Below are 13,615 nucleotides of genomic sequence, written 5' to 3' on the forward strand. Positions count from 1 at the left end.
AGTGTCTTGTTATTGGTTATGAAGTATGTTTGGGGTTTTTGAGTTAAGGGACAAGGAATGTTAATTGCAAAAGAAATAAACCAACAACTAAGAAAAGCTCTTGGCAAGGTTATGAGAATTAGAAGTCCTATCCTCATTATCCTCCTCAATTGTGATGAGAATTGTCCATTGCTACCACTTAGTTAAGCTCTAATCATGGAGGAAAGTCAAGTGGATGAATTAACTTGATTCCACAAGTCCTAGCCAACTCCCAATGGAAAGACTAGCTTTAGTGGTATCCAAATCAATTAGCAACTTCTAATTATCAATCAACAAAAGGATTAAATAACTCAAGCGTCACCAATTACTCCATCTAGGCCAAGAGAAACAAAATCTATACTAAAATCCAACCAAGCATTTTATCAAACACTTGGAAGGAATAAAAGGAAAGTAAAGTAGATTGATAACAACAATGAAATCTAACAACAATTATTGCAAGGAATTGATAACAACAATCAAAAGGAACACAATTATCATGAATTACCTCAAATTAAATTGAAAGAAAATAGAATGAACAAAAGTAGATCTACAAACAAAGTAGAAGAAATTATAACAAACAATAGAAGAATGATGAATGTAACAACAAAGAATTAAGAAGAAGAAGTAGAAGAGAGCATGAATTAAAACCTAGATCTAAGAACTAAACCTAATCCTAATCCTAATCCTAGAGAGAAGAAAGAGCTTCTCTCTCCCTAAAACTAACTAAAACTAGCCTAATGTGTGTATGAATGTCTACATGCCTTCCCCTTCATTCTTTGGTCTATTTAGCCTTTTCTCGCCAAAAACTCTGCTCCAAATGGGGCCAGAAACCCTCCAAAATCACCAGGCACGATTTCTTCTTTAAAAATCACGTGCGGCCTTCGGCGCGTAGGCGCACAGTGCGCGTACGCATCCCTGGAAAATTTCGCGATCTGCGCGTAGGTGCAAAGTGCGCGCGTGAGTCCATGAGCTTTTCCAAATCTTTGGCTTTTCATGATTTCTCTACATTGTATGCTTTCCTTTTACTCCTTGGACCCTTTCCTAGCCTTTTCCAATTTGAAATCACTAACAAACACATCAAGGCATCTAGTGGAATCAAAGGAAGATTAAAACTATCAAATTAAAGGTCTAAAAAGCATATTTTCACATCTAAGAACAAGTACGGGGACAATCACAAAATCATGCTATTTCATTGAATAAATGTGAGGAAAGGTTATCAAAATGCTCTAAATTCAACACTAGATAAACCCTACAAAGGGGGTTTATCAGGTTGAGTCACTCAATTCTCCCTTAATCATGCTTTCTAGGATTTGTTTTTCATCTAACAATCAACAATTATTTCATACATACATACAAATATCATGAGGACTTATCCATGGGTTGTAATGGGGCTAGAGTTAAGGTAAGATTGTATTTGGTCAAGTGAGCTTGAAATTTTAATCTTTGATAAGCTTAAACTTCCCACCTAACCTATGACAACCTATACTATTTAGAGCAAACCTAACTATCGATTTTTCACTTTTTCACACACTCATGTATTCTCTTTAATTCACACTCCATATGCATTGATTATTATTGAACTTCACTTTGGGGTTTTGTCCCCTTTTTATTGCTTTTCTTTTTTCTATATATATTTTTTTCTTTTTTTATTTTTTTCTTTTTATTTTTCTTTTGATATATATTTTTCTTTATTTTGTATATTTTTTTCTTTTTGCAATAAAGTATATACAAAAGTATCAATGCATATGGTTTAACATTTAATGCATGAGTATGTACCCAATTCCCAATATTTTGACAAAAATATAAAAACACACTTTTATCTCACCCAATGTTCCCAAATTTCCCATACTTAAATGTTACACACACTCACTAGCCTAAACTAATCAAAGATCCAAACAAGGGACATTTGTTATTTTTCACTTTAAGGCTTGTAATGTGCTAAAATTAAGAATAAATGCGTTTAGTATAGGCTCAAGGTTGGCTTACAATGGAAGATAAAAGGTAAGGCTATTTGGGTAAGTGAGCTAATTGAAACAATGGCCTCAATCATATAAATGTATTCATACACAAAATAATGGACATAAAGAATTAAACAAATCAAAGATACAATCATAGAAAGAGAATAATACACAAAAGAATGAAAATAAGTGGTCAGGAAAAAGATCATGTATTTTCATCTGGATAGGGTGAGAAAGATCTTCAAATTACCCTTGCAAAAGGATGACCCTGAATCATACAACAGAAGGGTTGTAGCCAACCAAAAGCTAGATCAAGTCCTAGAGGACATATGCTTGCCTAGAACTCAATGGATTAAGAATACAAAAAGGGCGAACCTCAAGCCAGTTGCTAGAGGATGGCTAGACTTCATTGGGCATTCTATACTCCCCACAAGTAACCACTCTGAAGTCACTATTCCAAGAGCTGTGATGATTCACTGCATCATGATGGGGAATCAGGTGGAAGTCCACCAAATCATCCCCCGTGAGATTTACAAGCTAGCAAACAGGGTGTCCACTAATGCAATGCTAGCTTATCCAAATCTCATCTTTCGCCTATGCCAAGAGGCTAAGGTTATGATCCTATCGGATAACTTTATTCCAGTGGTAAATCCAATCACCAAGAAGGTGATGGAGAGTTCCAAGATAGAAGAGGATCAATCCAAAAGGAAGGCACCTGAGCCTCCCCAAGAGATCCCTCCAATGGAGTATTGGGACCAGCTAAAGGCGTCTGTAATACACTTGCAGGGCACTTTAGATCAGCTTAGAGAGGAGCAGAAAGATCAGACTAGTATGATTTGTAAACTGATCAAGGAGCAGAAGAAACAAGGGCATGAGTTGGAGGAGCTGAAGCGCTAGAAGCTCTCCCCTGAAGAGCCCAGTGCCCCTCAAGTTGAAGAGTCCAGCGCCCATCAACCAGAAGAGCCCAGCATTTCTCAAGCTGAAGGTTGTTGAGTTTCAACTCTGTGGCTATGCTAATTCCTATTTCTTATATTTCTGTTATTCTAATTCCTATGTCTCATATTTAGGTTTACATGATCACTAGTAGTATTTAAGTCTTTATTTTAATTTTTTTATTTTATGTCTTTTAATTTTTAGGATTACATAAGCATTAGTGGTAATTAATTAATTTTTATTTTCCAATTAGCTATAATTTATTTCTCCTATCATCATTGAACATGAATAAAATATTAGACTTTTTTAGAAGAATTAAAGATGCATAATTTTTTTAGTTTTCCAATAAAGAATAGTGAATTATTTTAATGTAGTGTCATTGCTTTAGTTTTCTGAATGTATGAATAAACAGTACATATTTAAAGTTGGAATTTTAGGATGCTGGCTCTTGAAAGAATGAAAAAAAAGTAAAAGTATTATTGATGATCTTAAAAATCCAAAATTTGATTCTTGAAGCAAGAAAAAGCAGCAAATGAGAAGAAATGGCGAAAAGAAAAGAAAAAATAGAAAGAAAAAACCATTAGCTCTTTAAACCAAAAGGCAAGAGCAAAAAGCCTACAGCTCTTCAATTCAAAAGGCAAGAGTAAAAGGATCCAAGGCTTTGAGCATCAATGGTTAGGAGGGCCTAAAGGAAACAAAATCCTGGCCTAAGCGGCTCAACCAAGCTGTCCCTAACCATGTGCTTGTGGCGTGAAGGTGTCAAGTGAAAAGCTTGAGACTGAGCGGTTAAAGTCGTAATCCAAAGCAAAAAGAGTGTGCTTAAGAACTCTGGACACCTCTATCTGGGGATTCTAGCAAAGATGAATCACAATCTAAAAAGGTTCACCCAGGTAAAGTGTCTGTGACATTTATGTATCTGGTGGTAATACTGGAAAAAAAGTGCTTAGGGCCACGGCTAAGTCTCTAAAAAGCTGTATTCAAGAATAAAAAAGAGCTGAACTAGTGAGATGCCAGCCATTCTGATTTTCAATGAATAGTGAGATGCCAAGACTATTCAAAAACAAAAAGCTATTAAGTCCCGCTCATCTAATTAAAACTGAGCTTCATTGGAAACTTAGAGATTTATTGAATCCTACTTTTCTTTTCATCCTATTTTATTTTTAGTTGCTTGGGGACAAGCAACAATTTAAGTTGGTGTTGTGATGAGCGAATATTTTATACGCTTTTTGGTGTTATTTTCATATAGTTTTTACCATATTTTATTTAGTTTTTATTAAGTTTTTATAGGTTTTAGTGTTAAATTTATATTTTTGGATTCTATTATGAGTTTATGTGTTTTTGTGCAATTTCAGGTAATTTTTGGCTAAAATTGAGGAGCTGGAGCAGAAGTCTGATTCAGAGACAGAAAACACTGCAGATGTTGTTCAGATCTGACGTCCTTGCACTCACAAGAGCTTTTCTGGAGCTACTGAAGTTTAAAGGGAGTGTTCTCAACGGCAATGGAAAGCTGATTTTTAGAGCTTTCCAGCAATGTATAGTAGTCTATACTTTGCTTCGGATTAGAAGGCCCAAAACTGGCGTCCAACGCCAGCCTTCTGCCCCCTTCCAGGCGTCCAGCGCCCACAAAGCAGAGGCCAGTGTCTAAATGCCCAGAGAGGACCCCCTAGCCAGTGTTCAACGCTCTAGAAGCCTCCTAGCACGTGGATCTCATCAAATCTCAGGCCAAACACTCACTAAGTAGGCCCCATAAGTGGATTTTAGTACTAAAAAGACTGTTTTACCCTTACTAGTCATTTGTTTAGTATTTAAGGGATCAGATTTATGTTATTCGGACCATTTTACCAGATGATATGGAAAAATTAATTTCACGTAATTACCGGCAAGTATACCGGGTCGTATCAAGTAGTAAGACTCACAAGAATGAGGTCGATCCCACGGAGATTGGTGGATTAAGCAATTTTAGTTAAATATGTTCTAATTAGACAAACAATTTGTGATTTCTTGATATATTCAACATGAAAGTAAAATACAGAAATATAAATGACATGGAATTGAAATAACTGAAAGTAAAAGAATGAAATAAATGACTAAAAATGTAAGAGAAGAAACTTAAAGTGCAAGAAAGTAAGAACTGAAATGTAAATGGCTGAAGCTTAAATTGCAAGTAAGTAAGAGCTGAAATGTAAATGGCAGGAATTGTAAATTGCAGCAACGTAAAAGGGAGATTGAGTAGTGGGTATTAAAGAAAACTAGAAACTCAAAAGAATTGAGGTAACGATTTAAATTGGTAAGATCACTAGGGATCAGAGATGTTGATTTCTCATGAATTAATGGTGATCAATTCCTTCTCAATCATGTGGATAGATCTATGGCAGACTGTGAGTAATTGGATCCCAATTTCTTGGTGATTCAATTTCTCTTATCATAAACAATTGCCAATCTCTTGATCTAATTGCTCATGAGAAGATGCGAAGATCAATTGCAAATCCCAAACGCCACACAATTCCCAGTATTTCAATTCATGGTGGTTACATCTCACATACCAAACCAAGAATATATCAATCAAGAGAATCATGAGAGAACAACTCCAAACTGAATTCTATAACTCCTTGCTCAAGTTCATCACACAATTCAAATAGATTCAATCCCTCTCTCGATAGTAATTGAATCTGTGAAGCACAAGAGTTTCCTCTTAGATAGATGACGAGCGGATTTCTGCCAGTAAAGAATTTTATAAAAATAATCACGTTGTAAGTATAGTTTTTAAACCAGCAAGGAATCCTTTCGTGCAAAAGTTTTGGTTGTCACTAAAGCAAACCCAATAAAAATAATGAAACCGAAGTATTTAAACCTCGAGTCGTCTCTCAAGGAATTGTAGGGAATTATGATTTATTATTGGTTATGGAAAAAGGTATATTGTTGGGTTTTTGAAATATGAAACAAGGAAATAAATTGGCAATAACGTAAATTAATTATCATGAAAACCATTGCAAGGTATAAGAACTGGAAATCCCATCCTAGTTATCCTTATCAGGTGTGATGAGAATTGTTTATTTCTCCCACTAAGTTAACCCTTACTAAATAAAGGAAAGTCAAGTTGACTAATCAATTTGATTCCTCAAGTCCTAGTCAACTCCTACGGAAAGACTAGCTTTAGAGAGATCCAAATTAATCAGCAAATTCAAATTTTCAATCAACAGTTGAGTTTGATAACTCAAGTGTCACCAATTACTCAACCAAAGCAAAGGGGAAAAAATCTAAATTAAATTAAAAGCATCAATAATCTTAAATAGAAAAGACAATCATAAATCTGAAATACCTCAGTTTCTATTAAATAGAAAATCAATTTCAATATAAGGATTCATAAACCAAATTGGAAAAATAAAAAACTAAAGTAATAGAATGAATAAAAGTAGAAGAGAACATAAATTAAAGGAACATTGAATCTGGAATTGAGAAGAAACAATCCTAAAACTAAGAGAAATCCTAAATCCTAAAACCTAGAGAGAGGAGAGAGCCTCTCTCTCTAGAAAACTACATCTAAAACCTAAAATTATCAATCTGAAAGTTGTATAAATGAATGAATGGATTCCCCCACTTTACAGTCTCTAATCTGTGTTTTCTGGGCCGAAAACTAGGTCAAAAATAGCCCAGAAATCGCCCCCAGCGATTTCTGATACGTCCAGCACACGCAAAGTCACGCGTACGCGTGGATTGAATTTTCTCCAGGTCACATGTGCGCGAGATCCACACGTGCGTGTCACCTATCTTTGGGGCAGCTATGGCAAATTATATATTGTTGCGAAGCCCCGGATGTTAGCTTTCCAATGCAACTGGAACCGCCTCATTTGGACCTCTGTAGCTTAATTTATGGTCGATTTAGTACTGGTGCACGAAATTGTGATCATCAACAATGGCACCAAAGGACTTGGAGCTCTTAAACGTGAATCACACTTTGTCACAATTCCGCACAACTAACCAGCAAGTGCACTGGGTCGTCCAAGTAATACCTTACGTGAGTAAGGGTCGATCCCACGGAGACTGTCGGCTTGAAGCAAGCTATGGTCACCTTGTAAATCTCAGTCAGGCGAATTCAGATGGTGATGGAGAATTGATAATTAAAAGATAAATTAAACATAAAAGAAAGATAGAGATACTTATGTAATTCATTGGTAGGAATTTCAGATAAGCGTATGAAGATGCTTTGTTCCTCCTGAACCTCTGCTTTCCTATTGCCTTCTTCCAATCATTCATACTCCTTTCCATGGCAAGCTTTATGTTGGGCATCACCGTTGTCAATGGCTACTTCCCGTCCTCTCAGTGAAAACGTTCCAAATGCGCTGTCACCGCATGGCTAATCATCTGTCGGTTCTCGATCATGCTGGAATAGGATCCATTGATCCTTTTGCGTCTGTCACACGCCCAACAATCGCGAGTTTGAAGCTCGTCACAGTCATCCCTTTCCAGATCCTACTCAGAATACCACAGACAAGGTTTAGACGTTCTGAATCTCAGGAATGGCCGCCAATAATTCTAGCCTATACCACAAAGGTTCCAATCTTAGATTAGAAACCCAAGAGATACGCATTCAAGCCATTGCTAGTAGAACAGAGGTGGTTGTCAGGCATATGTTCATAGGTGAGAATGATGATGAGTGTCACGGATCATCACATTCATCAAGTTGAAGAACGAATGAATATCTTAGAGAAGAAGTAGGCGTGAATTGAATAGAAAAATAATAGTACTTTGTATTAATTCATGAAGAACAGTAGAGTTGCACACCTTAATCTATGGTGTGTAGAAACTCCACCGTTGAAAATACAAAAGTGATAATGGTGTAAGCATGGCCGAATGGCCAGCCTCCAAGGTCTAGGGACTAAACGTCCAAAGATGTGTGTACAAATACAATAGTAAAAGGTCCTATTTATAGAGAACTAGTAGTTTAGGGTTACAAAAATAAGTAATTAATGCAGAAATCTTCTTCCGGGCCCACATGGTGTGTGCTTGGGCTGAGCATTGAAGCTTCCATGTGTAGAGACTTTTCTTGGAGTTAAACGCCAGCTTTTATACCAGTTTGGGCGTTTAACTCCAGCTTTTGTGCCAGTTTTGGAGTTAAACGCTAGAATTCTTGAGCTGACTTGGAACGCCGATTTGGGCCATCAAATCTTAGGCAAAGTATAGACTATTATATATTTCTGGAAAGCCCAGGATGTCTACTTTCCAACGCAATTGAGAGCATGCCAATTGGGCTTCTGTAGCTCCAGAAAAGCCACTTAGAGTGCAGGGAGGTCAGAATCCAACAGCATCTGCAGTCCTTTTTTAGCCTCTGAATAAGATTTTTGCTCAGGTCCCTCAATTTCAGCCAGAAAATACCTAAAATCACAGAAAAATACACAAACTCATAGTAAAGTCCAGAATTGTGATTTTTGTTTAGAAACTAATAAAAATATAATAAAAACTAATTAAAATATACTAAAAACATACTAAAAACAATGCCAAAAAGCGTATAAATTATCCGCTCATCACAATACCAAACTTAAATTGTTGCTTGTCCCCAAGAAACTGAAAATCAAATAGGATAAAAAGAAGAGAATGTTCAATGAATTCCAAAAACATCTATGAAGATCAGTATTAATTAGATGAGCGGGGCTTTTAGCTTTTTGCTTCTGAACAGTTTTGGCATCTCACTTTATTCCATGAAGTTCAGAATGATTGGCATCTATAGGAACTCAGAATCCAGATAGTGTTATTGATTCTCCTAGTTAAGTATGTTGATTCTTGAACACAGCTACTTTATGAGTCTTGGCCGTAGCCCTAAGCACTTTGTTTTCCAGTATTACCACCGGATACATAAATGCTACAGACACATAACTGGGTGAACCTTTTCAGATTGTGACTCATCTTTGCTAGAGTCCCCAATTAGAGGTGTCCAGAGCTCTTAAGCACACTCTTTTTGTTTTTGGACCATGACTTTAACCGCTCAGTCTCAAGTTTTCACTTGACACCTTTACGCCACAAGCACATGGTTAGGGACAGCTTGGTTTAGCCGCTTAGGCCAGGATTTTATTCCTGTGGGCCCTCCTATCCACTGATGCTCAAAGCCTTGGATCCTTTTTATCACCCTTGCCTTTTGGTTTAAAAAGGTATTGGCTTTTTCTGCTTGCTTTTCTTTTTTTTTTCTTTTTCTTTTCTCTTCTTCTTCTTTTTTTTTGCCTCTTTTTTTTTCTGCAAGCTTTTCACTGCTTTTTCTTGCTTCAAGAATCAATTTTATGATTTTTCAGATCATCAAATAACATTTCTCCTTTTCTTATCATTCTTTCAAGATCCAACAATTTTAACATTCATAAACAATCAAATTCAAAAATATGCACTGTTCAAGCATTCATTCAGAAAAACAATAGTATTGCCACCGCATCAAAATAATTAAACTGTTTTAAAATTTGAAATTCATGCACTTCTTTTTCTTTTTCAATTAAAAACATTTTTCATTTAAGAAAGGTGATGGATTCATTTTCATAGCTTTAAGGCATAGACACTTAGACACTAGTGATCATGTAATAAAGACACAAACATAAATAAACATAAAGCATAAAAATTCGAAAAATAAAAAATAAAGAATAAGAAAATTAAAGAACGGGTCCACCTTAGTGATGGCGGCTTGTTCTTCCTCTTGAAGATCTTATGGAGTGCTTGAGCTCCTCAATGTCTCTTCCTTGCCTTTGTTGTTCCTTTCTCATGGTTCTTTGGTCTTCCCTAATTTCATAGAGGAGGATGGAATGCTCTTGGTGCTCCACCCTTAGTTGTCCCATGTTGGAACTTAATTCTCCTAGGGAGGTGTTGATTTGCTCCCAATAGTTTTGTGGAGGAAAATGCATCCCTTGAGGCATCTCAGGGATTTCATGAGGAGTTTCTTCAAGTTCTTGTCCATGAGTGGGATCTCTTGTTTGCTCCATCCTTTTCTTAGTGATGGGCTTGTCCTCATCAATGAGGATGTCTTTCTCTATGTCAATTCCAGCTGAATTACAAAGGTGACAAATGAGGTGAGGGAAGGCTAACCTTGCCATAGTAGAGGACTTGTCCGCCACCTTGTAGAGTTCTTGGGATATAACCTCATGAACTTCTACTTTCTCTCTAATCATGATGCTATGAATCATGATAGCCCGGTCTATACTAACTTCAGACCGGTTGCTAGTAGGAATGATTGAGCGTTGGATGAACTCCAACCATCCCCTAGCCACGGGCTTGAGGTTATGCCTTCTTAGTTGAACCAGCTTCCCTCTTGAATCTCTCTTCCATTGAACGCCCTCTTCACATATGTCCATGAGGACTTGGTCCAACCTTTGATCAAAGTTGACCCTTCTAGTGTGTGGGTGTGCATCTCCTTGCATCATGGGCAAGTTGAATGCCAACCTTACATTTTCCGGACTAAAATCTAAGTATTTTCCCCGGACCATTGTAAGCTAATTCTTAGGATTCGGGTTCACACTTTGATCATGGTTCTTGGTGATCCATGCATTGGCATAGAACTCTTGAACAATTAAGATTCTGACTTGTTGTATGGGGTTGGTGAGAACTTCCCAACCTCTTCTTCGGATCTCATGTCGGATCTCCGGATATTCGCCCTTTTTGAGCTTAAAAGGGACCTCGGGGATCACCTTCTTTTTGGCCACAACTTCATAGAAGTGGTCTTGATGCACCCTTGAGAGGAATCTCTCCATCTCGCACGACTCGGAGGTGGAAGCTTTTGCCTTCCCTTTCCTCTTTCTAGAGGTTTCTCTGGCCTTTGGTGCCATTAATGGTTATGGAAAAACAAAAAAAGCTTTAGCTTTTACCACACCAAACTTAGAAAGTTGCTCGTCCTCGAGCAAAAGAAGAAAGAAGAGAGTAGAAGAAGAAGAAATAGAGGAGATGGATGGGGCTTAGTGTTTCGGCCAAGGGGGAGGAGTAGTGTGTATGTTGTGTGAACATGAAGGAGTGAAAATGGGTTTATATAGGAGTGGAGAGGGGGGGGGTATGGTTCAGCCATTATGGGTGGGTTTGGGTGGGAAAGTGGTTTGAATTTGAATGGTGAGGTAGGTGGGGTTTTATGAAGGATGGATGTGAGTGGTGAAGAGAATGGTGGGATTTGATAGGTGAGGGGTTTTTAGGGAAGAGGTATTGAGGTGATTAGTGAATGGGTGAAGAAGAGAGAGAGAGGTGGGGTAGGTGGGGATCCTGTGGGGTCCACAGATCCTGAGGTGTCAAGGATTTCTCATCCCTACACCATGTGGCGTACAAAACGCCCCTTGCTGCCAATCCTGGCGTTAAACGCCAGGCTGCTGCCCATTTCTGGCATTTAATGCCAGCTTCTTGCCCATTCCTGGCGTTAAACGCCAGTCTGGTGCCCATTTCTGGCATTAAACGCCCAGAATGGTGCTAGACTGGGCGTTTAACGCCCATTCTGCTACCCTCACTGGCGTTTAAACGCCAGTAAGTTTCTCCTCCAGGGTGTTCTATTTTTCATTCTGTTTTTCCTTCTGTTTTTGCTTTTTCAATTGTTTTTGTGACTTCACATGATCATCAACCTATAGAAAACATAAAATAACAAAAGAAAATAGAAATTTAATATAGATAAGTAAAAATTGGGTTGCCTCCCAACAAGCGCTTCTTTAATGTCAATAGCTTGACAGTGGCTCTCATGGAGCCTCACAGATGTTCAGAGCAATGTTGGAACCTCCCAACACCAAACTTAGAGTTTGAATGTGGGGATTCAACACCAAACTTAAAGTTTGGTTGTGGCCTCCCAACACCAAACTTAGAGTTTGACTGTGGGGGCTCTGTTTGACTCTGTATTGAGAGAAACTCTTTATGCTTCCTCTCCATGGTGACAGAGGGATATCCTTGAGCTTTAAACACAAGGGAGTCTCCATTCACTTGAATGATCAATTCTCCTCTGTCAACATCAATCACAGCTTTTGCTGTGGCTAGGAAGGGTCTGCCAAGGATGATGGATTCATCCATACACTTCCCAGTCTCTAGGATTATGAAGTCAGTAGGGATGTAGTGGCCTTCAACCTTTACTAAGACATCCTCTACAAGTCCATAAGCCTGTTTCTTTGAATTGTCTGCCATCTCTAGTGAGATTCTTGAAGCTTGTACCTCAATGATCCCTAGCTTCTCTATTACAGAGAGAGGCATGAGGTTTATACTTGACCCTAGGTCACACAGAGCCTTCTCAAAGGTCATGGTGCCTATGGTTCAAGGGATTGAGAATTTTCCAGGGTCTTGTCTCTTTAGAGGTAATTTCTGCCTAGTCAAGTCATCCAGTTCTTTGATGAACAATGGAGGTTCATCCTCCCAAGTCTCATTACCAAACAACTTGGCATTTAGCTTCATGATTGCTCCAAGGTACTTAGCAATTTGCTCTACAGTAACATCTTCATCCTCTCCAGAGGAAGAATACTCATCAGAGCTCATGAATGGCAGAAGTAAATTCAATGAAATCTCTATGGTCTCAGTGTGAGCCTCAGATTCCCATGGTTCCTCATTAGGGAACTCCTTGGAGGTCAGTGGACGTCCATTGAGGTCTTCCTCAGTGGAGATCACTGCCTCTTCCTCCTCTCCAGGTTTGGCCGTGTGGGTTGTGGTTATGGCCTTGCACTCTCTCTTTGGATTCTCTTCTGTATTGCTTGGGAGAGTACTAGGAGGGAGTTCAGTAATTTTCTTACTCAGTTGACCTACTTGTGCCTCCAAATTTCTAATGGAGGACCTTGTTTCAGTCATGAAACTTTGAGTGGTTTTGATTAGATCAGAGACAATGGTTGCTAAGTCAGAGTGGCTTTGCTTAAAATTCTCTATCTGTTGCTGAAAAGATGATGGAAAAGGCTTGCTATTGCTAAACCTGTTTCTTCCACCATTATTGTTGTTGAAACCTTGTTGAGGTCTCTATTGATCCTTCCATGAGAGATTTGGATGATTTCTCCATGAAGGATTATAGGTGTTTCCATAGGGTTCTCCCATGTAATTCACCTCTTCCATTGCTGGGTTTTCAAGATCATAAGCTTCTTCTTCAGAGGAAGTTTCCTTAGTACTGCCTGGTGCAGCTTGCATTCCAAACAGACTTTGAGAAATCATATTGACTTGCTGAGTCAATATTTTATTCTGAGCCAGTATGGCATTCAGAGTATCAATCTCAAGAACTCCTTTCTTCTGATTTGTCCCATTATTCACAGGGTTCCTTTTAGAAGTGTACATGAATTGGTTATTTGCAACCATTTCAATGAGTTCTTGAGCTTCTGCAGGCATTTTCTTTTGATGAAGAGATCCTTCAGCAGAGCTGTCCAATGACATTTTGGACAATTCAGACAGACCATCATAGAAGATACCTATGATGCTCCATTCAGAAAGCATGTCAGAAGGACACCTTCTGATCAATTGCTTGTATCTTTCCCAAGCTTCATAGAGGGATTCACCTTCCTTCTGTCTGATGGTTTGGACTTCCACTCTAAGCTTGCTCAATTTTTGAGGTGGAAAGAACTTTCTCAAGAAGGCATTAACTAGCTTTTTCCAAGAGTTCAGGCTTTTTTTGGGTTGTGAATCTAACCATATCCTAGCTCTGTCTCTTACAGCAAAAGGGAAGAGCATAATTCTGTAGACTTTAGGGTCAACCCCATTGGTCTTGACAGTGTCACAGATTTGCAAGAATTCAGCTAAGAACTGATGAGGAT

This window comes from Arachis ipaensis, chromosome B10 (genome assembly GCF_000816755.2).
Source record: "Arachis ipaensis cultivar K30076 chromosome B10, Araip1.1, whole genome shotgun sequence".
Lineage (NCBI taxonomy): Eukaryota > Viridiplantae > Streptophyta > Magnoliopsida > Fabales > Fabaceae > Arachis > Arachis ipaensis.